The sequence below is a fragment of the Chlorocebus sabaeus genome, chromosome 27 (genome assembly GCF_047675955.1).
Source record: "Chlorocebus sabaeus isolate Y175 chromosome 27, mChlSab1.0.hap1, whole genome shotgun sequence".
Taxonomy (NCBI): Eukaryota; Metazoa; Chordata; class Mammalia; order Primates; family Cercopithecidae; genus Chlorocebus; species Chlorocebus sabaeus.
In genome coordinates, this window is record NC_132930.1 from 10,239,151 (window position 1) to 10,265,942 (window position 26,792).

At 43.2% G+C, this 26,792-nt stretch overlaps 1 protein-coding gene and 1 pseudogene across 12 annotated transcripts in view; one reads left to right on the forward strand and one right to left on the reverse strand.

Moving 5' to 3' along the window:
• Positions 1–26,792, forward strand: part of RBM47 (RNA binding motif protein 47) — a 206,600-nt gene that overhangs the window by 113,575 nt on the left and 66,233 nt on the right. Inside the window, exon 1 of one of the 12 annotated variants that reach the window (XM_008017589.3) lies at positions 976–1,097. The exons of 9 other annotated variants lie outside the window; for them this stretch is intronic. The gene's annotated coding sequence lies outside the window, so the exon portion shown is untranslated. Of the gene's footprint in view, positions 1–975; positions 1,098–2,297; positions 2,450–26,792 lie in introns of those variants that run through there. 2 more of the 12 variants (XM_008017585.3, XM_038008608.2) reach the window with 2 other exon arrangements.
• Positions 21,604–26,734, reverse strand: LOC140710548 (large ribosomal subunit protein eL37 pseudogene; annotated as a pseudogene).

Consider the following 26,792-nt stretch of genomic DNA (forward strand, 5'->3'; position numbering starts at 1 on the left):
GCAGGGGATTTACTCCTCTTGGGTTTGTGTAAAGAAGAGCACTCAAGGGACAAGAGGTCAAGTGAAATAAACCCCAAAATTAGAATAAGGGACTGACCTGCGCCGAGGGCTGAAGGAAGATGAGAGGGATGGTAGAGGAAACTATGCCACAGGTGGTGGGGAGAGCAGGTTAGACCAGGTGGGGCCTTACTGCTCTGAGAGGAGGTGCTTTTGGAGGTCAGTGGCTTGAGGGAAATCCTGGGCTGTCGGGAAAGGCCACCTCAGCCCCTGGCCTGTTAGCAATGGCTCAGTGACCTTGGGCTGTTGTTGAATCTGTCTGTATCTCTGAATCTCGAGAATAATAATACCTGTCTAACCCAGGCACTGGGTTGTGTGATATGTCACATAAAATAGTAGAAGGAGAAATAGAATGATGAGGGCCGGGCGCAGTGGCTCATGCCCGTAATCCCAGCACTTTGGGAGGCCAAGGCAGGTGGATCACCTGAAGTCAGGAGTTCGAGACCAGCCTGGCCAACATGGTGAAACCCTGTCTCTACTAAAAATACAAAAATTAGCCAGGCATGGTGTCAGGTGCCTGTAATCCCAGCTACTTGGGAGGCTGAGGCAGGAGAATCACCTGAACTTGGGAGGCGGAGGTTTCAGTGAGCCGAGATAGTGCCACTGCACTCCAGTCTGGGTGACAGAGCGAGAATCCATCTCAAAAAAGAAAAAAGAGAAAGAGAATCATCGCCCTCCCCCAACACCCATTATGTTCTTCTCAGGAAAGCAAAGCAAGAAAGGAGAGAGGAGGAGAGGGAAAAAAGAGAAAAAGGGAGGCCCAAATGAGGCATTCTGAGGCGGGTCAGTTCACTGTGGTAGAGGGCAAGATGAGAAATGTTGTGAAAGCAAAAGGAGCTGACAGGCAGGCTGGAGGGCGGGGAGGCCCTGTCGCCCCGCCCCGGGCAGGCAGATAAAACGGTCATTTATGGTACCCACCCTAACAGATTAGTCAGTCAGACCCAGGAGAAGCCAGGTCAATTGCCCTTTAGTCCCAGGACTAACCGGAAGCTTCTGCAACATGAGGACATTGAAAATAAGATGGAACCCATCCACATAAGGTAGGAGACCAAAAAATGACAACAACCCTTCTGACATTTTAAAACTGTGAAGGACTTCTCTGTGCCATTTTCTAGGCTCCTGGAGCTGGAGAGCTGTCAGTTCTTGGAAATAACTTCTGTGGTTCTAGACATTTGTACTTTATAGATGAGGAGACGGGCTCAGGGAGGTTAAGTTACTCCCTCAAGGTCACACAGCTGGAGTGTAGAAAACACATGATCTCAATTCTAGGTTCAGTTTTGTTTTGCTTTGTTTTGTTTCCATCCCAGCAGACATTTTAAAGGTAGGAAATACAAAATTCTGAGCACTCTCTGGGGGATTGGAGGAGTGGGTGGGGACAGAGAATGGGTTATCTTATTTGCCTATCCTGTCTGTGGGTGTGATTCTGCAACCAAAGCCAATTCTGGCTTCTTCTCTAGACGGTCTTGGTCTCCTTTTATCTAGTGGGCTTGACTGTAGCTAAGTAATTCTACTTTCTCATGTGTTAGACTGTCCCACTCAGTCCTCCAACAGCAGGTGAGTGTGTGCTGCTCGCATGGGCCCAAGACTCTAGCAATCTCCCTAGGTAGTTTCTGTAAAACCAGGCAGACAGATGATCCCTGGGCACCCTCTCTTTATCTCATTAACCCTGGTAGTACCAGGAGGCACCTGACATTCTAATAGTTTGGTGCCAGCAAGTTTCTGTTATCCTCCAGTTGTAATTGTTAACTTGAATGGAATGCAAAACTTCTGGTTTGGAGCAGAGTTGGGTCTTAACTGTGAATAACTTGAAGGATATGGAAAATGGGAAGTATCTTTGGTTATTGTGGAGGATGGTTTATGAGCACTTTCTTGAGTTGCATTTTCTCGGATAAATAGGAATATGTGGTCAATGTGGAGATGCTACTGCGTCTACATATTCGCCAGTGAACTCCACCTTTTATTAACTCTTGCCTTTGACAGTTTTTTAGCTCGGCAAGCCAAGACTTGTTTGGGGATTAGAACAATGAGCTTATCATAATGCCACCTTAAAAAAAAATTGCTGTAACGCTTCCAGTGTCAAGGTTTATTTCTATGAGCCCTTCCTGCAACTCCGCCCCCACCACCTGAAAGTTTGACATTTTTTCCCCCTTAAGGGGAAGTGTGGAAATAGAGCCTGCTTGTTCATTTTCATTATTGTACATTACATGATATCTTTTCGACCATTATATTGTGTTCCCTCAATGGTGTTTGCTCTGAGGGTGGGACACAAGCCTGTTTAGTGTCTCGTAAAACATTTACCAAAAGCACTGAGCCATGGTTTTGAAGGGCATTCCGTTGCCAGAGTGTGGGAGGAGAGAGCAAGCAGGGAAAGAGAGCGCCAGGTGCTTAGCAGGTACGTGCTGCCTACTTTAGTATATTCATATTAAAAATTTCAAATTGCATATGATTTCAGTTCCTTTCTTCGGAAGGGGCGGGATGGTGAGGGGAAGATGGGGGCAAAGGGATTTCTTTGCAAACTCTATTTTTCAGTGGCTCAGAGTCCCTGGATAATTGTAATCTTTAGCTTTCATCAAATGCTGTTTTTGGTTTTGCTAGAGGGACGTGTGTGTAATGGAGAGTAAGTGGAAAATCTACCTGTGCTTGAGATTTTACAGTGGGCTGAATCAGAATCCTTTAGCAAAGCATTTGCTTTAGCAAAGAGTTCAGAACCAGGTGCTGTTTCTAGGAGGCAATGTGTAACCTTACGATTTGCACCTCTGTGAGCTCAGGAATTCATTCCGTTTAAAGGTTTTGCTAAGTGGTGGTTCTGGTTTCATGAAAATACTTTTAAACTTTCTCCCCCCACCCCACCCCCAATTCTGTTAAATTTAGACAAGGTAACAGCAAATTAAAGGTCAGGTTAGGCCGGGTGCGGTGGCTCACGCCTGTAACCTCAGCACTTTGGGAGGCCGAGGTGGGCAGATCACTTGAGGTCAGGGGTTCGAGACCAGCCTGGCTAACAAGGTGAAACCCTGTCTCTACCAAAAATACAAAAATTAGCCGGGCATGGTAGTGTGCGCCTGTAGTCCCAGCTACTCGGGAGGCTGAGACAGGAGAATCACTTGAACCCGGGAGGCAGAGGTTGCAGTAAGCCAAGATCATGCCACTGCATTCCAGCCTGGGTGACAAGAGCAAAACTCCATCTCCAAAAAAGAAAGAAAAAAAAAAAAATCAGTTTAAAATGGCCTCTTATCCTCAAATGTGTGTTTTTAAAACAGACCAGTTTGAGACTGACTTTTTCTGTACTGGTCATGGTTTAGGAGAAACCAATGAATAAATACTTCTTGAGAATACTAAGTCTTTATAATCTAGCTTTTTTGAGTGGGTAGAAAATATAATAAAGCTACAGCCTTAATCAAATGTTTATGTATGATCAATTGTAATAATGATATGCCACACACAGATACCAGTAACTGTGTTATTAATAGTTAAAACTCAAACAGTCCTTAGGAAAATCTAGGAAAAAGAATAGTTCCAACAGATTTGTGTAATTGCCGGTTCCTGGGGAAAGGTGTCGCAGTATAATATAGGCAATATAAAAAGGGTGTGGGATCTTTGGCCTGTGCGAGGACAGTACGAAGTTGAAGAGCTCACCAATTATGAAAGAACCTGATTTGGGTATGTCTTTGCCCAGTGACGCTTACAGTAAGAAGGTAAGGGTTTTTTTCTTCTGAGAAGTAGCCAGTCATTAAAAACGGCTGGAAGAAATGATTGTTTCAAAATTGGAAGATATTTCCTCCATAGAACAAACTTCCTTGTGGCTTTGTATATTCAGGCAAATAGGAAGAAATCTAACAACTGTAGAGGTTAAAGACCTTGAGTTCCCTGGAGGCATGGCAGGTTTAATGTCTTTTTATATGCATATCGGAAAATTGAGTTTAGCAGAAAATTTAGTAGTTTCACTACTCTGACCACTGCAAGTTTATGTAACTTTTGACAAGTGGATTAATGTTTTCTTATGTCTCTCTTAAGATTTCGATACTTACTGTGTCTAATTGCCTGTTACATAGGTGCACTTAGATTGCTTGAGTCTATCAAGTACGGAAAGAGAGCCATACCATGTGAATCCAAAATAGAAACCCTGACCAGTGAAAGAATATATGCATGAATACCACACTTTCTTTTCTTTTCTTTCTTTTCTTTACTTTTCTTTTCTTTCTTTTCTTTTCTTTTTCTTTTTTATGAGATGGAGTCTGAGTCTGTCGCCCAGGCTGGAGTGCAGTGGCGCGATCTTGGTTCACTGCAATCTCTGCCTTCGGGGTTCAAGTGATTCTCCCACCTCAGCCTCCTGAGTAGCTGGGATTACTGGCACGCACCATCATCTCCAGCTAATTTTTGTATTTTTGTAGAGACAGGGTTTCCCCATTTTGGCCAAGGTGGTCTTGAACTCCTGACCTCATGTGATCCACCCACCTCGGCCTCCCAAAGTGCTGGGATTACAGGCGTGAGCCACCCTACCTGGCCCCTTTTTTTTTTTTTTTGGAGATGGAGTTTTGTTCTATCCCCCAGGCTGGAGTGCAGTGGCGCAATCTCGGCTCACACAACCTCCACCTCCCAGGTTCAAGAGATTCTCCTGCTTCAGCCTCCCAAGTAGCTGGGATTACAGGTGCCCACCACCATGCCCGGCTACTTTTTTGTATTTTTAGTAGAGAAGGGGTTTCACCATGTTGGCCAGACTGGTCTTGAACTCCTGACCTCAGGTGATCCACCTGTCTTGGCCTCCCAAAGTGTTGGGATTATAGGCGGGAGCCACCACGCCTGGCAATACCACACTTTCAAGATTGAGCCTATGTTGAGTCTGAAATTTTATCAAAGGAAAGAAAGACTCTGGGGAAAAAAATCTAAAACCAAACCATTTCTAGACACTTGTCATTCCTTGTTTCCCTTTATTTCATTAGGAAAATCCATATTTGGTACAATCTTTTAGTTTAGTTTTTCTTTTTTCTTTTCTTTCTTTTTTTTTTTGAGACAGAGTCTTACTCTGTCACCCAGGCTGGAGTGCAGTGGCTCGATCTCGGCTTACTGCAGCCTCTGCCTCCCAGGTTCAGGCGATTCTTCTGCCTCAACCTCTCGAGTAACTGGAGCTATAGGCACCTGCCACCACACCTGGCTAATTTTTGTATTGTTAGTAGAGATGAGGTTTCACCATTTGGCTAGGCTGGTCTCAAACTCCTGACCTCAAGTGATCTGCCCACCTTGGCCTCCTAAAGTACTGAGATTACAGGCATGAGCCACTGCGCCTGGCCGATTTAGTATTTCCATGAGGAATTGTAAGAAACTAAGATCAACAAAGGCTACGCTGGCTCCTTCTGTTAGGGGTTCTTATGGTTTCATGATAGTTTATTGACAGATCTAGTCGTGCATCACATTCAGTCCTGAATAACTTGGCCCACGTTTCTGGCATTTTAAACTCTGCTGCTATTAAATGTGATGTGATAATAATGCTTCTGTGTCAGGTTGGCTGTATTAGGCATATAATTGAGTAACGTCTTTACAAGAGTTCTTGTTTGTTACCTGCCCCTTCTGTCCTTTAGACTACAAGTTCTTCTTGATTTGTAAAATGTCATGAGGCTGAAATTTCTGGGGACAATAATAGGTCCCAAATGAAAACGCATTTCGCAACATGCCATAATGCCTAAGAAGCAGGCCTGCTGTCTTCTCTGAACAGAGCTGTATGGCTTTGTTAAGAAATGGGTAGGTGACAACCTTTCAAGGTGATTCTGGTGGCTGTGCCAGAAAAGTCACATGCGTAGGAGCTCGGAGTCAGAACTACGTGGGCAACCTGGAGGAACCTTCATAGAAACTTGGGCCATATATGGCTGGTTTTGCTTTTTGCGGGATGAAATAAAAACTGAATGTGTATGGATTAGCCCAGTGATAATGAAAAATCCTTCAGTTGTCTAGCAGCTCAAGATCTTAAGTAAGGCAATAACACAGTCCCCACAGCAGCCAAAATTAATGCCATCAATTCTATCAGGACCTCACTCAGTGCCTATTGACTCTTTGTATTTTTTAGTAGAGACAGGGTTTCACCATGTTGGCCAGTCTGATTTCAAACCCCTGACCTCAGATGATCCACCCGTCTCAGCCTCCCAAAGTGTTGCAATTACAGGCGTGAGCTATCACGCCCGTCCCCCTATTGACTGTTAGTTTAGACATCTTTCAATAACATTTCTGGTTTCTCAGTGCATAATATATCACGACTCTTTCTTTTCTTCTTTCTACTTGGCTAATGACCGTTAAGCAAGCATGCACACGTGGATTCATTCATTCAGTCAGTACTTACTAATGGCTCACTCTGGGATAGGGTCTCACCTCTCAGTTCTTGAATGTCACCTCTTCAAGGTGACCTTCCCAGGTCCCCTAAAGGAGGTCCTCTAATTTTGCCCTCAAAACACACATTGTATTTGTTTATGCTTGCCTCTTTTGCTAAAATATTAAGTTCCCTTAGGTCATGGATTGTGAGTGTCTAACTTGCTACTGTATCCCCAGTGCTTAGCATATACCACGTGTTCAAAATTATGTACCAGATATATGAATAAATTAATGAGAGGAAACAAATGAGAAGGACAGGGATGATTAGAGGCAGGCACACAACGGTGAGAAATAGGGCCTATAACAAAGGGGTAAAACTGCTGCCATCCAATCCAGAAGCAATGGACCCCAAACCTATTGCCCCATCTCAGCTCTACCATGTACGTTTCTTTACTTTTTTTTTTTTTTTTTGAGATGGAGTTTTACTCTTGTTGCCCAGGCTGGAGTTCAATGGTGCAATCTTGGCTAATTGCAGCCTCTGCCTCCCAGGTTCAAGCAATTCTCCTTCCTCAGCCTCCCAAGTAGCCTCCCGTGTGCCATCATGCCTGGCTGATTTTGTATTTTAGTAGAGACAGGGTTTTACCATGTTGGTCAACCTGGTCTTGAACTCCTGACCTCAAGTGATCCACCCCCACTCAGCCTCCCAAAGTGCTGGGATTACAGGCGTGAGCCACTGCACTTGGCCAGTTTCTTTACTTTTTAAAAATTTTATAGAGACAGGGTCTCACTGTGTTGCCCAGACTGGTCTCAAATTCCTGGGCTCAAGTAATTCTCCCACCTAGGCCGCCCAAACTGTCGGTATTATAGGTGTGAGCCACTGCAAGTTACCGACCATGTAAATTTCTGTGGATAACCTTGGTTCACCAAGAAGAATGTGCTTTGTAGCCTCTGTTTGAAATGATAGTGAGGAGTACAAATCATTTTAGAAATATTTTTACCCAAGAAAGTAATAGTGTGTTTGCTTAAATGTATTTATTTGGAAAATAATATTTGGAAAATATCCTACACAAGTGATGTCTACAATTATGAAGCACCAATTAATTTATCATTCAGAGAAAATATTAAATCAAATAATCACTTGGGAAAAATATTATTTATTTATTTATTTATTTTGAGATGGAGGCTCACTCTGTTGCCCAGGCTGGAGTGCAGTGGCACGATCTCGGCTTACTACAACCTCAGCTTCCCAGGTTCAAGGAATTCTCCTGCCTCAGCCTCCCAAGTAGCTGGGACGACAGGCATGCACCACCACGCCTGGCTAGTTTTTGCATTTTTAGTAGAGACGGGGTTTCACCATGTTGGCCAGGCTGGTCTCAAACTCCTGACCTCAGGTGATCCGCCCACCTTGGCCTCCCAAAGTTCTGGGGTTACAGGCGTGGGCCACTACGCCTGGCTGAAAACATGTTATTTTAAATATTCATTGAAGTGTATAACATAAAGGCAGTAAACTGTACAACTGTTAAGTATACAGCTTAATGAATTTTTACATATATATGTACCTGTGGAACCACCACCCAGATTAAGGCACAGAATATTTTCATCATCTCAGTATCCTCGTACCTCTCCTCCCATTATCCCCTCATCCCAAGGTAACCACCATTCTGACTTGTATCACCTTTGGCTATTCTTACTTCATTAAGATGGATAGACAGTATGTACTCTTTTGTATCTGGCCTCTCACTCAGCCTTTATCAGTGATGCTCATCCATAGTTTCATGTGGTTATAATTTATCCTGTGGTTGCTGCGTAGTCTTCCTTTGTAAGAACAGACCACAATGCAGAGAATTTTCGGGAATTAAAAATATGACTATATGAGCTGAAAATCATTCCCTATCTGTGCCAGCTCTTTGAAGGGAAGTGATCTCTTAAGGTGGGATGGAAATATTATGACCTGAAAGGGTGGAAGGAAAGAAGTCTGTTTCTGGGAGTGTATTTGCTAAGTGCTCTACGTTGGCTGTTTGTTTAGCTGCAATAATTACCCTAGAAGGTGACTGCTGCTGTTTTGTACATGAGGAAACTAAGCATGAGAAAAGTTTTATGACTTTACAATGAGGCTGAACAAAACATGAAAATTGTTAGTTACACCAGAGGGCAGTCCCGTCCTGGCAAAGACAATGCCAGAACACTGTGGAGGCTCCGCCACCTCCGATTCCTGAGGCTCAGCTTTTACATACTGCAGACTTTTCTTTTCTTTTTGAGATGGGATTTCGCTTTTGTTGCCCAGGGTGCAATGGGGCGATCTCGGCTTACTGCAACCTCCGCCTCCTGGGTTCAAGCTATTCTCCTGCCTCAGCCTCCCAAGCAGCTGGGATTACAGACATGCGCCACCATGCCTGGCTAATTTGCAGACTTTTCTATCTTCTGTTGGAGAGCTGGTCAGCCACCTGACTTTTTTTTCTTAGGTCATTTTGTCTCTTTTTCCCTTCAAATTTGTTTTGTTTTAAAAATAAGACTTGCTCTGGACTTTTTTTTTTTTTTTTTTTTTCGAGATGGAGTCTCGCTCTGTCACCCAGGCTGGAGTGCAGTGCCTCAATCTCGGCTCACTGCAACCTCCGCCTCCCAGGTTCAAGCAATTCCTTGCCTCAGCCTCCTGAGTAGCTGGGATTACAGGTGCATACCACCATGCGCGGCTAATTTTTTTATTTTTAGTAGAGACGGGGTTTCACTGTCTTGGCCAGGCTGGTCTTGAACTCCTGACTTCATGATTCACCCGCCTCAGCCTCCCAAAGTGTTAGGATTACAGGTGTGAGCCACTGTACCCAGCCCTAGCTCTGGAATTTTAAATTTTTGCTTATGAGTAATTGTTATTTTCAGACACACATGGTATTAATATATTCAAAAACATTTATTTAGCAATTTTTGAATTTCTTTTTTTTTTTTTTTAAGATCAGGTTTTAGTGTGTATACATAAGGAAATATTTAATCATCATAAGAAAGTTAGGTGAATTTCAAGTCAGAATTACTGAGAAGTTTCCTGGGAGTCAGTTATCATGTGTTTTAAAGTGGAGTTTATGGTAGTGCTTAAGGCCAGGTGTGGTGGCTTATGCCTGTAATCCCAACACCTTGGGAGGCCAAGGCTGATGGATCACCTGAGGTTAGGAGTTCGAGACCAGTCTGACCAACCTGGTGAAACCGTGTCTTTACTAAAAATACAAAAGTTTGCTGGATGTGATGGTGTATGCCTTTGATCCCCAGCTACTCAGGAGGCTGAGGCAGGAGAATTGCTTGAACCCAGGTGATGTAGATTGCAGTGAGCCAAGATCGCACCACTGCACTCCAGCCTCGGCAATAGAGCAGAATCTGTGTTTTTGGTAGAGATGGGGTTTCGCCATGTCGGCCAGGCTGGTTTCAAACTTTTGACCTCAAGTGATTCGCCTGCCGCAGTCTCCCAAAGTGCTGGCATTATAGGCATGAGCCACCACACCTGGCCGAGATTTTTTTGAAGGAAAATTGGAGAGAGAGGCATTCAAGGCACTGCTTGTTTGGCTCCATCTGAATCATTCTCTTCCTCCAATAAAGAGCAAAGTATTTAGGTAGCATAAGAAGCAGAATCAACTGGTTTCTAGCACCCAAGATAGGTACAAATGTCCCTGGCACTCAGGATGGTCTCAGAGACACTGAGTCAGCCAGAAGGTAACTTGGAAACCAGCTGAGTACAAAAGCCGTTGCCATAAGGTTGACCTCATGCTCATCTTGTCCTGCGTAACAGAATGAAAGAGCCAGTCAGCGATGGAGCCCTCTGCCCTTCCCAGTGCAGTGGCTTTCTCAGTATAGAACTTTTACCTTTTCCACAAAGATTCCAAACGTGGGTGGTTATTGTTGGGGTTAATTGAGATAATATGCAGTGTATGAAAGTATCTGGCACTTCATGGGTGTCCAGTAGATCTCAGTTTGACTTCCCTTTGAACAGGATTCCATGGAGGGAAGTTTGCATACATAAACGGAACTGGACTCTTACTTAATAGTGAATTCAAGACATTGATCATTGTCCCAGGTGGCATTCTTTTCCCTTGAGGATTGTGAAACATTTAAATTAGCCATTGTTTAAGTAAGCACCGACCCTGTCAATCACAAATTTAAACCTGGACTTGGAGTAGAAACAAAACAAAGACTTTTATTCTGCTCTTCCAATAAAATGGCTTCTTACTGTAAAGCCATAAGAAATACCTACTCTTTCATTTTTTTTTTTTTTTTTTTTTTTTTTTTTTTTTTTTTTTTTTTTTGAGGCGGAGTCTTGCTCTGTCGCCCAGGCTGGAGTGCAGTGGCACTATCTCGGCTCACTGCAAGCTCCGCCTCCTGGGTTCACGCCATTCTCCTGCCTCAGCCTCCCGAGTAGCTGGGACTACAGGCGCCTGCCACCACGCCCGGCTAATTTTTTTTTTGTATTTTTAGTAGAGATGGGGTTTCACCGTGTTAGCCAGGATGGTCTCGATCTCCTGACCTCGCGATCCACCCATCTCGGCCTCCCAAAGTGCTGGGATTACAGGCTTGAGCCACCGCGCCCGGCCCATTTTTTAATAAGAGTATTAGAGCAATTTGTCTGTACCATCACTGCTGTTGTTTGATAATCGATAGGTCAGAGAAAGATTGTATAAGAAGATTACAGCTCACTGCCCACCCAACTCCCAATGAAGATTGACTTGTCATATGATAAGGGCTTTTTTTGCTACATAAAATGACAAGTAAGCTTTTTGTTTTTTTGAGACAGTCTTGCTCTGTCGCCCAGGCTCTGGTAGTGTGATCTCGCTCACTGCAACGTCCGCTTCCTGGGTTCAAGTGATTCTCCTGTCTCAGCCTCCTGAGTAGCTGGGGACTACAGGTGCACACCACAATAACCAGCTAATTTTTTTTTTTTTTGCATTTTTAGTAGAGACAGGGTTTCATTATGTTGGCCAGGCTAGTCTCGAACTCCTGACCTCCGTGATCCACCCACCTCGGCCTCCCAAAGTGCTGGGATTACAGGCATGAGCCACCACATCCAGCCAAAAATATATATTTTTTTAAATTCTGGGAAATAACTTTGATTTGGATATAGAAAAATTAAATACCAGGGAATGCTGGCTTATAAATTTTAGTCCAGCATCTTTTTTTGTTACACTTTTTTTTTTTTTTTTTTTTTTTAGATGAAGTCTTACTCTGTTGCCCAGGCTGGAGTGCAATGGCACGATCTCGGCTCACTGCAATTTCTGCCTCCCAGGTTCAAGCGATTCCCCTGCCTCAGCCTCCCGAGTAGCTGGGAACATGGGCACATATCACCATGCCTGGCTAATTTGTGTGTTTTCAGTAGAGACAGGGTTTTACCATGTTGGCCAGGCTGGTCTTGAACTCCTGGCCTCAAGTGATCACCCGCCCGTCTCAGACTCCCAAAGTGCTGGGATTATAGACGTGAGCCACCGTGCCTGGCCTTTCTTTCTTTTTTTTTTTCTTTCTAGACACAAGATCTTGCTTTGTCACCCAGTCTGGAGTGCAGTGGTGCAATTACAGCCACTGTGGCCTCAAATTCCTGGCCTCAAGCAATTCTCTTACCTTAGCCTCCTGAGCAGCTGGGACTACAGGCATGCAGCACCATGCCTAACTGATAGCCCAGCAACTTTTAAAGATAAAAATCTTTATCTTTGCGTAAAGGAAAATTAAGGAATCTTGTACTTATTCTGAGAAACAAAATACAAACAACAATTTTTTGTCTTCAGAGGTTGGCAGTCCTTGGTCCTCCGCGAGTACTTCTTGGTAAAGAATCTGCCATTGGCAGATATCTCACAAATGACTTATATCTAGGCCATAGAAAAAACCATGACCAAAATAAGGAATGTGAATAGAATGTGGACAAATTAAATGGTGATAATTTTTGGTGGGTGGGACTTTCAACACAAATAAGTAATCCAATATTCTTTTAATTTAATTTCTATTAACAAGGTCTTATCATAGAAGCTGAGGTGGGGAGGGGAGTAGAAATAAACAGTCTAATTCACAAAAGAAAAATACTGGTTTACAACCTCACAAATAACCTGCAAATTAAAACAACAGTGAGGGTCAGGTGCGGTGGCTCAAGCCTGTAATCCTAGCACTTCAGGAAGCCGAGGCGGGTGGATCACTTGAGGTCAGGAGTTCGAGACCAGCCTGGCCAGCATGGTGAAACCCTGTCTGTACTAAAAATACAAAAAGATTAGTCAGGTGTGGTGGTTTGGGGAGGCTGAGGCAGGAGAATTGCTTGAAACTGGGAGGTGGAGGTTTCAGTGAGCTGAGATCACACCACTGCACTGTAGACTGGGTGACACAGCAAGACTCCATCTCAAAAAAAAAAAAAAGGAAACAACAGAGAGGTACCATTTCCCTTCCATGAAAGACCCCAGCTTATTCATACATGCCTGATGGCCACACAAATAAGTATGCCTTATTCAGAAAACAGCATGTCAATGTGTGTCAAGAACCTTAAAAATGCTTAACTCATTTAAGCATTTGCAGTATCCCCACTAATGGAATTCTATTCCAAAGACAGAATGCAAAATAGCAAACCATCTCTGAAGAATCTGAGCACTCTAATTCCCACCCATAATGAGAGGGTATACCATTTCATTAAAAAAATTTTTTTTTCACTGTTTTTTTTTTCCCCAAGGTGGGGGGTCTCACTATGTTGCCCAGGCTGGCCTTGAACTCCTGAATTCAAGCAATCCTCCCACCTCGGCCTCCCAAAGTGCTGGAATTACAGGTGTGAGCCACCGTGCTCAGCCTAATTTCATTTTTAATTGTGCTTATTTTCATGTCCTCTTTTGCTTCCCTATGGTCTTTAATATGAAATCTCTGGCCATACCTCTGTGTGTGTGTGTATGTATGTGTGTATGTGTGTGTGTATATGTCTGTGTGTAATATATTTACTATATTCTTTCTCTCCCCCCTCTTGAGGCTCTTCCATCCTTTCCATGAGTTTCTTATATAATGAGAAGCAGCATATAATACATATTATTTCTAAAAATAACTGAAATAATTAAAAGCCTTCTGCTGGCAAATCTATAAGACAATGACAGTAAACACTGTCCAAGGTGAGGGGCAGCAGCAAGGGGTAACCACAGTTACTCTCTCTGCTGCCCTTCACCTTCACCTTTTTGACCTTCCAATGGACACTGCTAGTAGCACTTCTCAAACCTGAATCCTCTGAATCTTTTCAGAACATCCAGGACTGGCATTGCTGGTACCCACTCTTCCTCTTTCTCTCTTGCCCTCCCTTAGAGGCAAACCTGCAAATCACCTTTCATGAATAATCCCCTCATCTATGGTGTGAAGTACACCTTCTCTTCCCAATGCCCACCACCTACTAATGGCCATCAGCACCTCCAAAAGCATCTACCCAGCCTCCTTCCACCTTGAGGCCACCTGTCAGGAGAGTCCTTTGCCTAATGCAGACTCATCATACTCCTGTGACAGTTTTTCTTTCTTCTCAGTTTTAGGTTCTGATTTCATGTCTTTGTAGTGCTTGTTTCAACGATAGGAAGTGAGGGAGGAGGGAAGATAGAAATGTCAGACTTTAGTTACTGGTTCTGAGCCTGTGCTGTAGCACCGTCCTCTGTCTGTCCAGGCTTAACAAATTCAACTATTTTCTTTTTCCATTCTTTTTTTTTTTTTTGTACAGACAGAGTTGTACAATGTTATACTATGTTGACAAGGATGGTCTTGAACTCCTAGCCTCAAGCAATCATCCTGCCTTGGCCTCCCAAAGTGCTGGGATTGTAGGCATGAGCCACCACACCCAGCCCTCTTTTCTTCAGACAGGGCTTTGCTCTCTCAACCCAGGCTGGAGTACAGCAGTGCGATTACTCCTCACTGCAGCCTCAACCTCCTAGGCTCAAGTGATCTTCCTGCCTCAACCTCCTGAATAGCTGGAGCTACAGGTGCCTGTCACCATGCCCGGCTGACTCTGGCTGACTTTTAAATGTTTTGGTAAAGATGGGGTTTCCCCATGTTGCCCAGCCTGGTCTTGAACTCCTGGGCTCAAGCAATCGTCCTGCCTCAGCCTCCCAAAATGCTGGGATTATAGGCCTGAGCCACTGTGCCCAGCAAATTCAACTGTTCTCAAGTTCTGTGTCATTGAAGTCTTACTGATTCACAAGCACACTCATTGGCCTCTCTTCCTCACCTCCTCTCACCCCTCCCTACCAGAGAGATGGGAAAAGCTCTGTCTTAGCTGGGAAAACATTTCTCAACAGCATTCAGGGAGTTCAGTCCACTTCCTCCTTCATGCTTGACTTCCCTTCAATTCAGACCAGGCTGTATTCACCAACTGACGTTCTGGGCTCCATTTTTTGAACAGAATAATAAGGACACATCAAACAAATTTGCTGTGGGAAATGTGTCAACATGAAAACAATACAACAGTTGATCTGTCCAATGTGACTTACCCACCCTTGTCATCCAAGAAGCCAGGCAGTCCAACCTGCTTTAGACCTATGTCAGAAACAGTTACAAAATGCTCAAGCTTGGCCTCTGTAAATTCGTTCTGTTGAGCTGACTGGCCCGTATGGAGGTTCTAGACCATGTTAGTGTTCAGGTCTCCATGGATGGAAACCTTCAGGCAGGCCAAGCGGGAGATGGGTGGAAGAAGATATGTGTATTCGAGGGCCTCACTGTGGGGCTTGTGGTGGTGTTGAATGGGTAATTGATGTCAGCGTCAGGAAGGGAATTCTGCCTCTGGACAAGAACTAAAAGACTGAAAATAGGTCACTTGAGTTTCTGAGCTTTATTTCACTCTCATCTGAGTATCTGTTGACTCTTGAGAAAAGTTGATCACACATTTCTAATAGTGTATTAAAGCATATTGGAAGCTTCTACTCACCATTGCAATGGAAAAGGCATTAGTTAGATTAGCTCATCCACAGAGTGGGTGCAGCATTTCTAAGACTTACTGATCGAACTATGCCCCAAATCTCTAGTTCTTCTGTCCAGGAGCTGCGCTATGAACGCAGACCTGTGTTGTCCAATATGGTAGCCCATAGCTGCATGCAATGCCAAGGCTTCGGGGCATGTGCGTATCAGTGGCTATTGTATTAGACGGTGCAGATGCAGAGTGTTTCCATCATTACAGAAAGCTCTGTTGGACGGCACTGGCCTACATACTTGTTTTCAGCATCTGACTATGTGAAGTATGGGCCGTGTATCTCTCCACCCTCTGAGGTTATAACTATGAGCAGCCGAACCTAAATGGGTTTTGGATACCAATCCTCTTTCTGCTTTCCATATCTTCTTTGTCATCCAACTTTTTTTTATCATCCAAATTTTATTACAACCTTTGTCTTCATATTTCTACGTACGATATGATGCTAAATTGCAAGGATCAAGTTGAAGTTTAGATTATGCTTAAATTAAAACCACGACTGTTTTCCTACGTTTTATTCACTCATCACGATAAATGAAGCCATCAGCGGATCTTCATGCGGCATTTGGACTCTGAGTTAAAACTTAAGTCACCTGGGATCACTTGTTTTATATTGCTGTTATTTTTTTAACATTGAGGAACTTAATGAAGAACATAAGCATTGCCAGTGGCCAGTTTAAATATTGACTTGCAGATATTTTTTCAAAACTTAGAACTTGAAATTCAGAAACAAGTGAAACCTGAGTAAGAGACGTGATAGAAAACCAAAGAATGTCACGACCATGGTCAGTGTTTTCTGTGATAGATTTGTTACTGAAAAAATTGTGGTTAAAGGAACATCTGGTAAGTCAATCAGGTTTTAAATGTTACTGAAAAAATTGGGTTAAAGGAACATCTGGTAAGTCAATCAGGTTTTAAATGTATTGAGAAAGCATAAGAACACGTGCTAAATCATTTTGATAAATGACTTCTAATTCATTTATTTGATAAACTACCTTCTCATTCATTTGGTAAAATTCAGAAGTTTATGTGCTATGTTGTTATTCCCACAAGGCTGTACCTATGACCAATTCATTAAATACAAAATTAAGGCAAGTTGTTTAGGGTCAAGTAGATGAAACTTATTTGGAGATAGGGTCTTGCTTTATCACCCAGGCACAATCATGGCTCACTGCAGCGTCGACCTGCTGGGCTCAGGTGATCCTCCTGCCTCAGCCTCCTGAATAGCTGGGACTATGGGCACACACCACCACGCCCAGCTAATGTTTGTACTTTTTGTAGAGACGGGGTTTCACCTTGCTGCCCAGGCTTTTCTCGAACTCCTGGATTCAAGCATTTTGCCCACCTCGGCCTCCGGAAGTGCTGGGATTACAGGCATGAGCCACTGAGTCCAGCCCTCTTTGAGACGAAGTCTAACCCTTGTTGCCCAGGCTGGAGTGCAGTGCCACGATCTCAGCTCACTGCAACCTCCACCTCCAGGGTTCAAATGATTCTGCTGCCTCAGCCTCCTAAGTAGCTGGGATTACAGGCACACACCACCATGCCCGGCTAATTTTGTATTTTTAGTAGAACGGGGTTTCAGTCTGTTGGCGAGGCTGGTCTCGAACTCCTGGCCTCAGGTGATCCACCCACCTCGGCTTCCCACAGTGCTGGGATTACAGGTGTGAGCCACCGTGCCCAGCCTATTTTTTAATGTCACAACGGGATATGTTAGAATTTTAAATACAAAGGTGTTTTAGGGATTTATGTTATCTTTATGCTAAAAAAAGTTTATAGAGGGTTATAATTATATTATTATGGATCTTGCAAAAGAGAGATGTTAAGCACACATTTATTGAATGAATGAGCGAATGAATGAGTGAGTGAATACTCTATAACATGATTAACCTAATGGTTCTAAGACCTGCAGTTGTGACCTGTGTTTATCTAATTTATTCCAAGGAGTCATAGAACTTACTTTTTAAAATTCTAATAACAGGCTGTAATTCTAATTACAGTGCCTCATGCCTGTAATCCCAGCACTTTGGGAGGCCGAAGCGGCCGCCGGATCATGAGGTCAGGAGTTCAAGACAAGCCTGGCTAACATGGTGAAACCTTGTCTCTACTAAAAATACAAAAATTAGCTGGACGTGGTGGCGTGTGTCTGTAATCCCAGCTGCTCGGGAGGCTGAGGCAGGAGAATCACTTGAACCTGGGAGGCAGAGGTTGCAGTGAGCCAAGATCGTGCCACTGCACTCCAGCCTGGGCGACAGAGTGAGACTCCGTCTCAAAATAAATAAACAAACAAACAAACAAACAAACAAACAAAATTCTAATAATTGAAATTAGATTTACTTTAATTTTACAAAAGAAAATCTATATCCTAACCTACTTTTAATGAAATAGGGGTGCTATTACATCAATCACAGAATGTTATTTCAAAACCTTAAGAGAACTTTGACTAGCCCTCTGTGTTTTGCAGTCTTCATGTAAGTATGTACTAACTGGTTTTGTTTTTTAAAAATTGCAAACATATTGAATTTTAGAGGGAATAAAATACAAATTCCAATATACCCATCACATAGATTTCTTAGCTATTAAGGTTTTGCTACACTGTGCCATCTATCACTCCTCTTTCCATTCAGCTAAGTCTTCTTTTATTTATTTATTTATTTTTGAGACGGAGTTTCGCTCTTGTTGCCCAGGCTGGAGTGCAGTGGTGCAATCTTGGCTCACCGCAACCTCTGCCTCCCAGGTTCAAGCCATTCTCCTGCTTCAGCCTCCTGAATAGCTGGAATTACAGGCATGTGCCACCATGCCCGGCTAATTTTGCATTTTTGGTCTAATTTTGCATTTTTAGTAGAGACGGGGTTTCTCCATGTTGGTTAGGCTGTAACACCTCCAGTTTGTAAAGGCACCAAATCACAGTCACGTATATACATTGTGTTAGAAGTGAAAACTTGTATTTTTAGGCACTATGTATAAATGCCCTATACCTTCTTGCAATCAAAAGCTAGGACATCAATTGTCATACTTAACAATTTTTTTTTTTTTAATTTGAGATGGAGTCTCTCTCTGTTGCCCAGGCTGGAGTGCAATGACACAATATTGGCTCACTGCAACCTCTGCCTTCTAGTTTCAAGCAATTCTAGTGCCTTAGCCTCCTGAATAGCTGGGACTACAGGCAAGCACCACCATGCCAGGCTAATTTTTGTATTATTAGTAGAGACAGGTTTCCCCATGTTGGCCAGGCTGGTCTCAACCTCCTGACCTCAGGTGATCCCTCCGCCTCAGCCTCCCAAAGTGCAGGGATTATAGGCATCAGCCACCACACCTGGCCAATACTTAGCAATTTTTAATAGAATGCTGTACTATAATTTGCTTTCCAAGAATTCCTAAGAGGAATTCCTAAATTTACCAGTAATATAAGTATCTTCAGGAAAGGGAATTTAAAGAAGCATCAATATTATGTAACCGGTATTCTGGGGTGTGCATTACTGGAAGACTCACCTCTGGTTATATGGCCCAAACCAATTGTATATTCATCAAACTAAGGAGAACCAGCTTGTTCGGTGAAGTATGATCATTTTACATATGGACATTAGAATTTTGAAGTTGGTCTGCTAACAGCTTTCAACATTTGTCTCTGCTTTTAAACAAGCACTTACATTTTATTTGCAAAATAAAGGAGGCTTACTTTGGTTTTGGTTTTGTTTTTGAGATAGAGTCTTGCTCTGTTGTCCAGGCTGGAGGACAGTGGTGTGATCATGGCCCAATGAAACCTTGACCTGCCAGGCTCCCAGGCTCAAGTGATCCTCCTGCCTCAGCCTTCCAAGTAGCTGGAACTGTAGTCATGTGCCACCACACCTAACTAATTTTTTTTTTTTTTAAATATTCTATAGAGACAGGGTCTCCCTATGTTGCCCAGGCTGGTCTTGAACTCCTAGGCTCAAGCTATCCTCCTGCCTCAGCCTCCTAAAGTACTGGGACCACAGTCAAGAGCCCCTGTGCCTGTCCAGAGAGGCTTACTTTGAATTCATAAGTATTTTACTGGTTTTTGCTAGCTTTTATTTTTATTTATTTAAAAATTTTTAAAATTTTATTTATTAGAGACAGGGTCTCATCTTGTTGCCCGGGCTGCAGTGCAGCCTTGACTTCCTAGGCTCAAGCCATCCTCCAGCCTCAGCCTCATGAGCAGCTGGGACTACAGACCACACACTACCGCACCCAACTAATTTTTAATTTTTTGTAGAGAAGGGGGTTGCACTGTGTTGGCCAGGCTGGTCTCAAACTTCTGGGCTCAAGCGATCCTCCACCTTGGCCTCTCAAAGTGCTGGGATTACAGATGTGAGCCACCATGACCGACCCTTTGCTAGTTAATTTAAATAGTCATGTATTTGTACACATGGCAGGATATTAGAAGGATATGAACTGAAAGTACTTTGGATTTTGTCAAAAGCAGGAAAAAAGTAAAGCCAGAAGTAAAGACACACCGAAGTGAGGGAACATCTTTATAGTGGAGAGGGGTCGAACTTGGGAGTTCAGGCCAGCTGGGATTCAGATCTTGCTGTGTCATTTAATTGCTGTACCTTGTCTTGGACAAATTCTTTAACAGCTCCATTTATCCTTTTCTTTTCTCTCTTCTCTTCTCTTCTCTTCTCTTCTCTTCTCTTCTCTTCTCTTCTCTTCTCTTCTCTTCTCTTCTCTTCTCTTTTCTTTTCTTTTGAAATGAGTTTTGCTCTTATTGCCCAGGCTGGAGTGCAGTGGCGTGATCTTGGCTCACTGCAACCTCCGCCTCCTGGGTTCAAGTGATTCTCCTGTCTCAGCCTCCTGAGTAGCTGGGATTATAGGGCATGTGCCACCACGCCCGGCTAATTTTTGTACTTTTAGTAGAGATGGGGTTTCACCGTGTTGGTCAGGCTGGTCTCGAACTCCTGACCTCAGGTGATCTTCCCACCTTGGCCTCCCAAAGTGCTGGGATTACAGACGTGAGCCACTGTGCCTGGACATTTTTCTGTTTCTTGTGCTAAAAGCAGGAATGGTACTACTTTCCAGTCCAGGGTGGCTGTAAAGATTAGAGATTATGTATGTAACGTGCTTCGTACAGCTTGACACACAGTAAACTTTGAACAGTGATCGCTGTAGTTATCTGCTGGTAGAGAGGAAACAGAGTAGCCTAGGTAGCCATTTTGGTTGGTAGCCATTTTGGTGATAGCCAAAATTGGCTGAACAATTGCAATGGTTGGATAAAGAGTATATGAATGTCTGCATAGACAAGTGATTTTTTTTTTTTCTTTTTTTGCAGCCTTGGCTACACATTAGACTCACCTGGCTGAGGTGGTGTTAGAGGGTGCTTTTAAAAACTGTTGCAGCCCAGGACCCTACAAAGATTCTAGGTTTGTGTGTGTGTGTGTGTGTGTGTGTGTGTGTGTGTTTAAGTTCTCTAGCCAAGCTACAGAATAGTTTAGACCAAGTGACGGTTTGGAAGCCATCACTCCTGCTGGTAGCCTTGCCTTGATTTGTGAGTGAGCCGCTGTGTAACCCACACAACACAGGCGCTGATCTGGTTTAACCCTAGTCAAAAAGTCTTACGAATTTTCCACACTTTCCTGTAAAAGTTGCCTCCTTGTGGGTTTTATTCTTTACTCTTGTCTGCTCTCTCTGACTTTTTTCTCAGAGGGAAGCAGGAGAAGGCAGATAAAATAAAAGGGAATAGAAAGATGGGGATGATCAATTGTTTCTTAGTCCTTTGAGCCATCTCAATTAACACTGTCCGCACATTAGGCACAGACAAGGGATCGACAGGCAAGAGGGCTTTTCAGGGCAGCACGTAAGCGACAATCAGCTATAATCAGTGAAAAAGGTTCTCTCCATAAATTTGAGGATTTTCTGTTAGCTTTTACTACAGAGGAAAGGGGGAGAGAGAGAGCGCGCGCGCTATGTGACCACTTTTCACAAGTTATAAATAAGGAACCTCCAGGAGCCCTCTTTGATTGCAATGTGCTTTGTCAATTTTCAGTCTGAATGCTAGCACGCCTCTTCAAAGAAATGTTAGATTAGCACCACTCTTCTGTTATCCCAAAAACTCTGTAGAAATTATTAAATGTCCTTTTCAGTACAGGGAGCAAGTCATAAACTTTTTAAAGTCATCTCTTTTTTGAGATGGAATTTCACTCTTGTCACCCAGGCTGGAGTGCAGTATTGTGATCTTGGCTCGCTGCAACCTCTGCCTTCTGGGTTCAAGCGATTCTCCTGCCTCAGCCTCCCAAGTAGCTGGGACCACAGGCACCTGCCACCACACCTGGCTAATTTTTGTATTTTTAATAGAGATGGGGTTTCACCATGTTGGCTAGGCTGTTCTCCAACTCCTGGCCTCAAGCGATCCACCTGCCTCAGGCTCCCAAGGGGATTACAGACGTAAGCCACCCTGTCTGGCTGAGTAAAGTTTTAGGGAACAAATTGAGGAGGGAAAATGACAATTTTTCATGAGACCTGGAAAAATAGATAGGAAGAGTGGATCAGATGAGATTTCTGTGGGACCTTGGTCATCCCATCCCCATGGTAATATATACCAAGGAAGAGCCAGAGTGAGGTCCTTCGTTAATTCAGACCTTTTGGCTGCAAGTAATAGAAAACTAATCCAAACTAGTTTAAGGGCTGGGCGTGGTGGGACGTGCCTGTAGTCCCAGCTACTCCAGAGACTGAGGCAGGAGGTTCGCTTGAGCTGGGGAATTCGAGACTAGCCTAGGCAACATAGTAAGACTCCTATCTCTAAAAATAAAGAAAATTTTAAAAGTAGCTTAAGGAATCAATCGACAAATGAATGCATCAGTTTATGTTTATACATATATATTTACCTAACCGGAAATTCCAAAGCACGCAGCATGACATGCTTTGGTCATCAGGACTGTTTTTCTCTGTATGTTCTCTGTGTTGGTTTTATTTTCTACTATTCCTAAGGAAAACCTAGAGCAGTCCCATCTGCAGGATGAGAAATTCCCCCAAAGGACTCTGATTCACCCTCATGGTACCACACCTGGACCTGTCCCTAGCTTCTGGGGCTTGGAGGGTTCTGTTATTGGGAGACTTGGGAAAGTGAGTACACAGGAGAAAGCAGATACGGGCTACACCTGAGAGCATTCTCCTCAATGTGGTGCTTTTATTGATCTCTGGTGTAGGAATCTCCACATCCTACCCCACAGACTCAGTTGCCCCCAAAGCTGGAACAAGGAACACCTTGTTCCTTGCGCTCCCACAGATTACTGACTCTCCGGATTATTTCTGTACAGCTAAGCCACTTGGTAAATGGTAGCTTTAGCAAGATATTGCGCTGAGGACGCTAAGTATTTGACTTGTCTCTACAGAAAAACTTTATCATTTCTTGTTTTCACCAAGGGGAAGTCATTTCTAAATATCTAGTTCTAGAAATTAGCATAGAAATACAGGAAAAGTCTGATCAGAAGGGAATCATGTTAACATTATCTCACTGCTTTATTTCAAGAACAAGAAAACTTCTGAAGCAATGACTGGGTGGGGTGGGGAGGGTGGATAAATGCAACATGCCGTTCTGCCGTGTATTATTGAGAACTTGTTTTGTCTTTCCGAGTCATCTATAAACTTGTTGTAAGTTCAATTTTGTGTCTCTATTACCTGGTATCACATAGAAGGGGGTCAATAAATATGTGTCTATTGAAGGAAGAATCAAGGATTTCTGACCATTGTTCTTTGGCAAAGTTAGAATTATGGGTTGAAATACACAATATTAACCCTAAGACATCAACATTAGTTTGTTATACAATAAATTTATTATAATTAATATCCTTTCTTTTTGAGACAGGGTCTCACTCTTTTGCCCAGGCTGGAGTGCAGTAGTGCGGTCATGGCTCACTGCAATCTCTGCCTCCTGGGTTCAAGCAACTCTCGTGCCTCAACCTCCGGAGTAGCTGGGATGACAGGCGTGCACCACCATGCCTGGCTAATTTTTTTTTTTTCCCCCAGACAGAGCCTCACTCTGTCACCCAGGCTGGAGTGCAATGGCGTGATCCTAGCCACTGCAACCTCCGCCTCCCAGGTTCAAGCAATTCTCCTGCCTCAGCCTCCCAAGTAGCTGGGATTACATGTGCCCACCACCATGCCTGGCTAATTTTTGTATGTTTAGTAGAGACAGGGTTTCACCATGTTGACCAGGCTGGTCTCAAACTCCTGACCTCAGGTGATCTGCCTGCCTCAGCCTCCCAAAGTGCTGAGATTATAGGTGTGAGCCACTGCGCCAGGCCAAAACATGCAAATTTTATTTTCTGCCTTCCTAGGGCTCTTTGTGAAGAAAGAACTTCACATTCTTTGAGCACTTACCATTTGCCAAGTGTTCTGTGGATACATTGTCTTACTGAAGTCTTACATCCACCCCAGAATGCCTTCTTCCTCCTTCGCAACCATGAAGAGAATCCCTCCCACCTCCTTAATACCACCTGTCATGGCCTTTATCACACTGCATTGGAATTTGTTTGCATTTCTATATCTCCTACTACACTATGGGTTTTTCAGTGACAGTCTATATGTCATTCAGGTTGTAACCTCAGCATCCAGCTCATAGGGGGAACCCTATAAATATTTCTTAAAACTGGGTATTGTGTGATCTTCGTTTGACAAATTTGACACCGTAGGCTTGCCTGGAGTTCCTAAGTGGAAAGTGACAGGGCTAGTTTTTGAGCTTCTCTGTGCCACATTCCAAAGCCTGTTTTCTTTCTGTCTCCTTTGCCTAATGTTTGCTTTGTTTAGCTTGGTCGCTTGGGAATATTGGAAAACATCATTGAGATAATGAGGGTGATGGAGGAGGGGAAGCGGAAGGGGAGAAGATGCAGGGGAGTTGCTGCCTGCTGAGGCTGGGAAGGGAGGCTAATTATGCATTGCTCAGTTAAGCGATGCTCCAGCCCCCTGATTCCCATCCTCATCACACTTCACACTCATGTGCACACACACATACACACACACACACACACACCCCGTCAGGGACAGGTCACGGAGGGAGTACTGAGTGAACAGGGACCAGGAAAACATTTTCTTGGAAAGCTATTCACTATGAGAACAAAGAGCTGGGACACAAAGCCAGGCAGCCACTGGGACATAAAAATTGTGTCGTAAGGAAACTTCTCTGTAAGATAATTCTGCATGGTGAGGTTTTTAGTGATAAGGTTCTAGTCTGAAGTGAAATTAGGGGAGAACATGGAACATGGATATCCTGGCATCCACAGCTGCATGCCTGAGCTTTATTCCTTGGAAACAATGATCGGAACAGGAGAGGTGTCACGGGAGCCTTTGAAATGTGCCCTTCTGAAGTGGAGGGTAATAAGTGGCAGTGTCTGCCATACTTCTCCCACGCTCACAAAGTGTGACTTCATTTTTTTTTTTCTTTTCCTTCCTTTTTTTTTTTGGGATGCAGGGTCTCGCTCTGTCACCCAGGCTGGAGTGCAGTGGCACAGTCATGGCTCACTGCAGCCTCATCCTCCAGGGCTGAAGTGATTCTTCCACCTCAGTCTCCGAAGTAGCTGGGACTACAGGCGCATACCCCCAGACCTGGCTATGTTTTTGTATTTTTCATAGAGATGAGGTTTCGCCATGTTGCCCAGGCTGGTCTCGAACTCCTGAGCTCAAGTGATCTGCCCATCTCTGCCTCCCAAAGTGCTGGGATTACAGGCGTGAGCCACCATGCTTAGCCTTTTTCTAAGGTTCAGGTTTTAAATCAGAACCTTTATTGCCTGACTAATCACTGAAATTCTTAAGATAAGCTGGATGTTGCAGTAGCTGCCTTCTTGGGTTTATGTGTTGTCCTTTTACAGAATCCACACCTGAATCTGCAGTATGCAATTTTTAGGTGCCCCATATGACCAGTCCTGGTGGCGTTCCAACTTTTAGCCTTGATACTTCAGTTATACTTTCTCTTGCACTTGGCAATGTAGCCACATTTGCCACAGGTTGACTTCTGAAGGTGGTAGGCTTTAGAGCCACAGCGGTGGCACATCGTGTGCATCTTATTGCGATGCTTTCCAGACGCTGATGTTCCCTTCGTCATTTGGCTTCTGCAGCTGAGACCAAAGAGTGTGTGTAGCTTTAGAGAAATGTCTGTTCAGACTCTTTACTTATCTTTAAGTTGGGTTATTTGTCTTCTTCATTAATGAGTTGTAGGAGTTCTTTATACATTCTAGATACAAGACTATCATCAAATATACAATCTGCAATTATTTTCTCTCATTTTGTAAGTTGTCTTTCCTTTCTTGTGTTGTTTGAGAAACAAAGCTTTCCATTTTGACAAAGGCCAATTTCATTATTTTTTCTTTTACTGCTTGTGTTTATCATATTTGAAACGTGTCATATCTAAAAGGCTGCTGCCTACCTGAACTAAGGTCATGAAGATTTATACCCATGTTTTCTTCTAAGAGTTTTACCATTTTAGCTCTTATTAGGTGGTTGATCTATAATGATTTAATTTTTGTATATGATATGAATGAGGGGTCCAACTTTATTCTTTTGCATTGTGGATATCTAGTTATTAAAGCATAATTTCTTCAAAAGACTATTCCCATCAAATAGTCTTGGCACCCTTGTCCAGAATCGATTGACCACACATGTATGTTTTGGATTTTCTCCCCCTGAACTCTCATTTTGAGTCCATTGTCCTATGGTCATCCTTATGCCAGTACCATGCTGCCCACCCTCCCCGCACCTTATGGTTTTCCCTAAGATTTCCACATCCTGTATACGCTGTCTTGTTTACTCTAGCTTTGTAGTAAATTTTGAAACCTGGAAGGGTGAATCCTTGAGCTTTGTTCTTCTTTTTCAAGTTTGTTTTGGCTATTCTGGGCCCCTTGAAATTCTGTATGAATTTTAGGATCCATTTGTCAATTTTTTTCCGAAAAACTAGCTGAAATTTTGATGGGAATATTGTGTTGACTCTGTAGATCAGATGGAGGAGTATTGTCGTTTTAGCAGTGTTAAGTCTTCTATTCATGAACAAGCAGTGTCTTTCCATTTATGTAGATTTTTTTTTCTTTTCTTTTTTTTTTTTTTTTTTTGTGAGACAGAGTCTCACTTGTCAGGCTAGAGTGCAGTGGCACGATCTTGCCTCACTGCAACTTCCGCCTCCTGGGTTCAAGTGATTCTTGTGTCTTGGCCAGGTGCCACCACGCCCAGCTAATTTTTATATTTTTAATAGATGGCCTAGATCTTTGATTTCTTTGAACAATGTTTTGTAGTTTTAACACTTGTATTATTTTTGATGCTATTGTAGATGAAATTGCTTTGTTAATTTTATATTTTAGTTTGTTCATTGCTCGTGGATAGAAATTTATCATTGATTTTTCTATATTGCTTTTATGTCCCGCAACCTCGTTGAACTTGATTATGAGTTCTAATAATTTTTTAATTGATTCCTTAGGTTTTTGCATATAATTGACTATGTCATCTATGAATATAGTTTTATTTCTCCCTTTCCCATATGGATCCCCTTTCTTTTTTTTTTTTTTTTCTTTTTTTTCTCCTAATT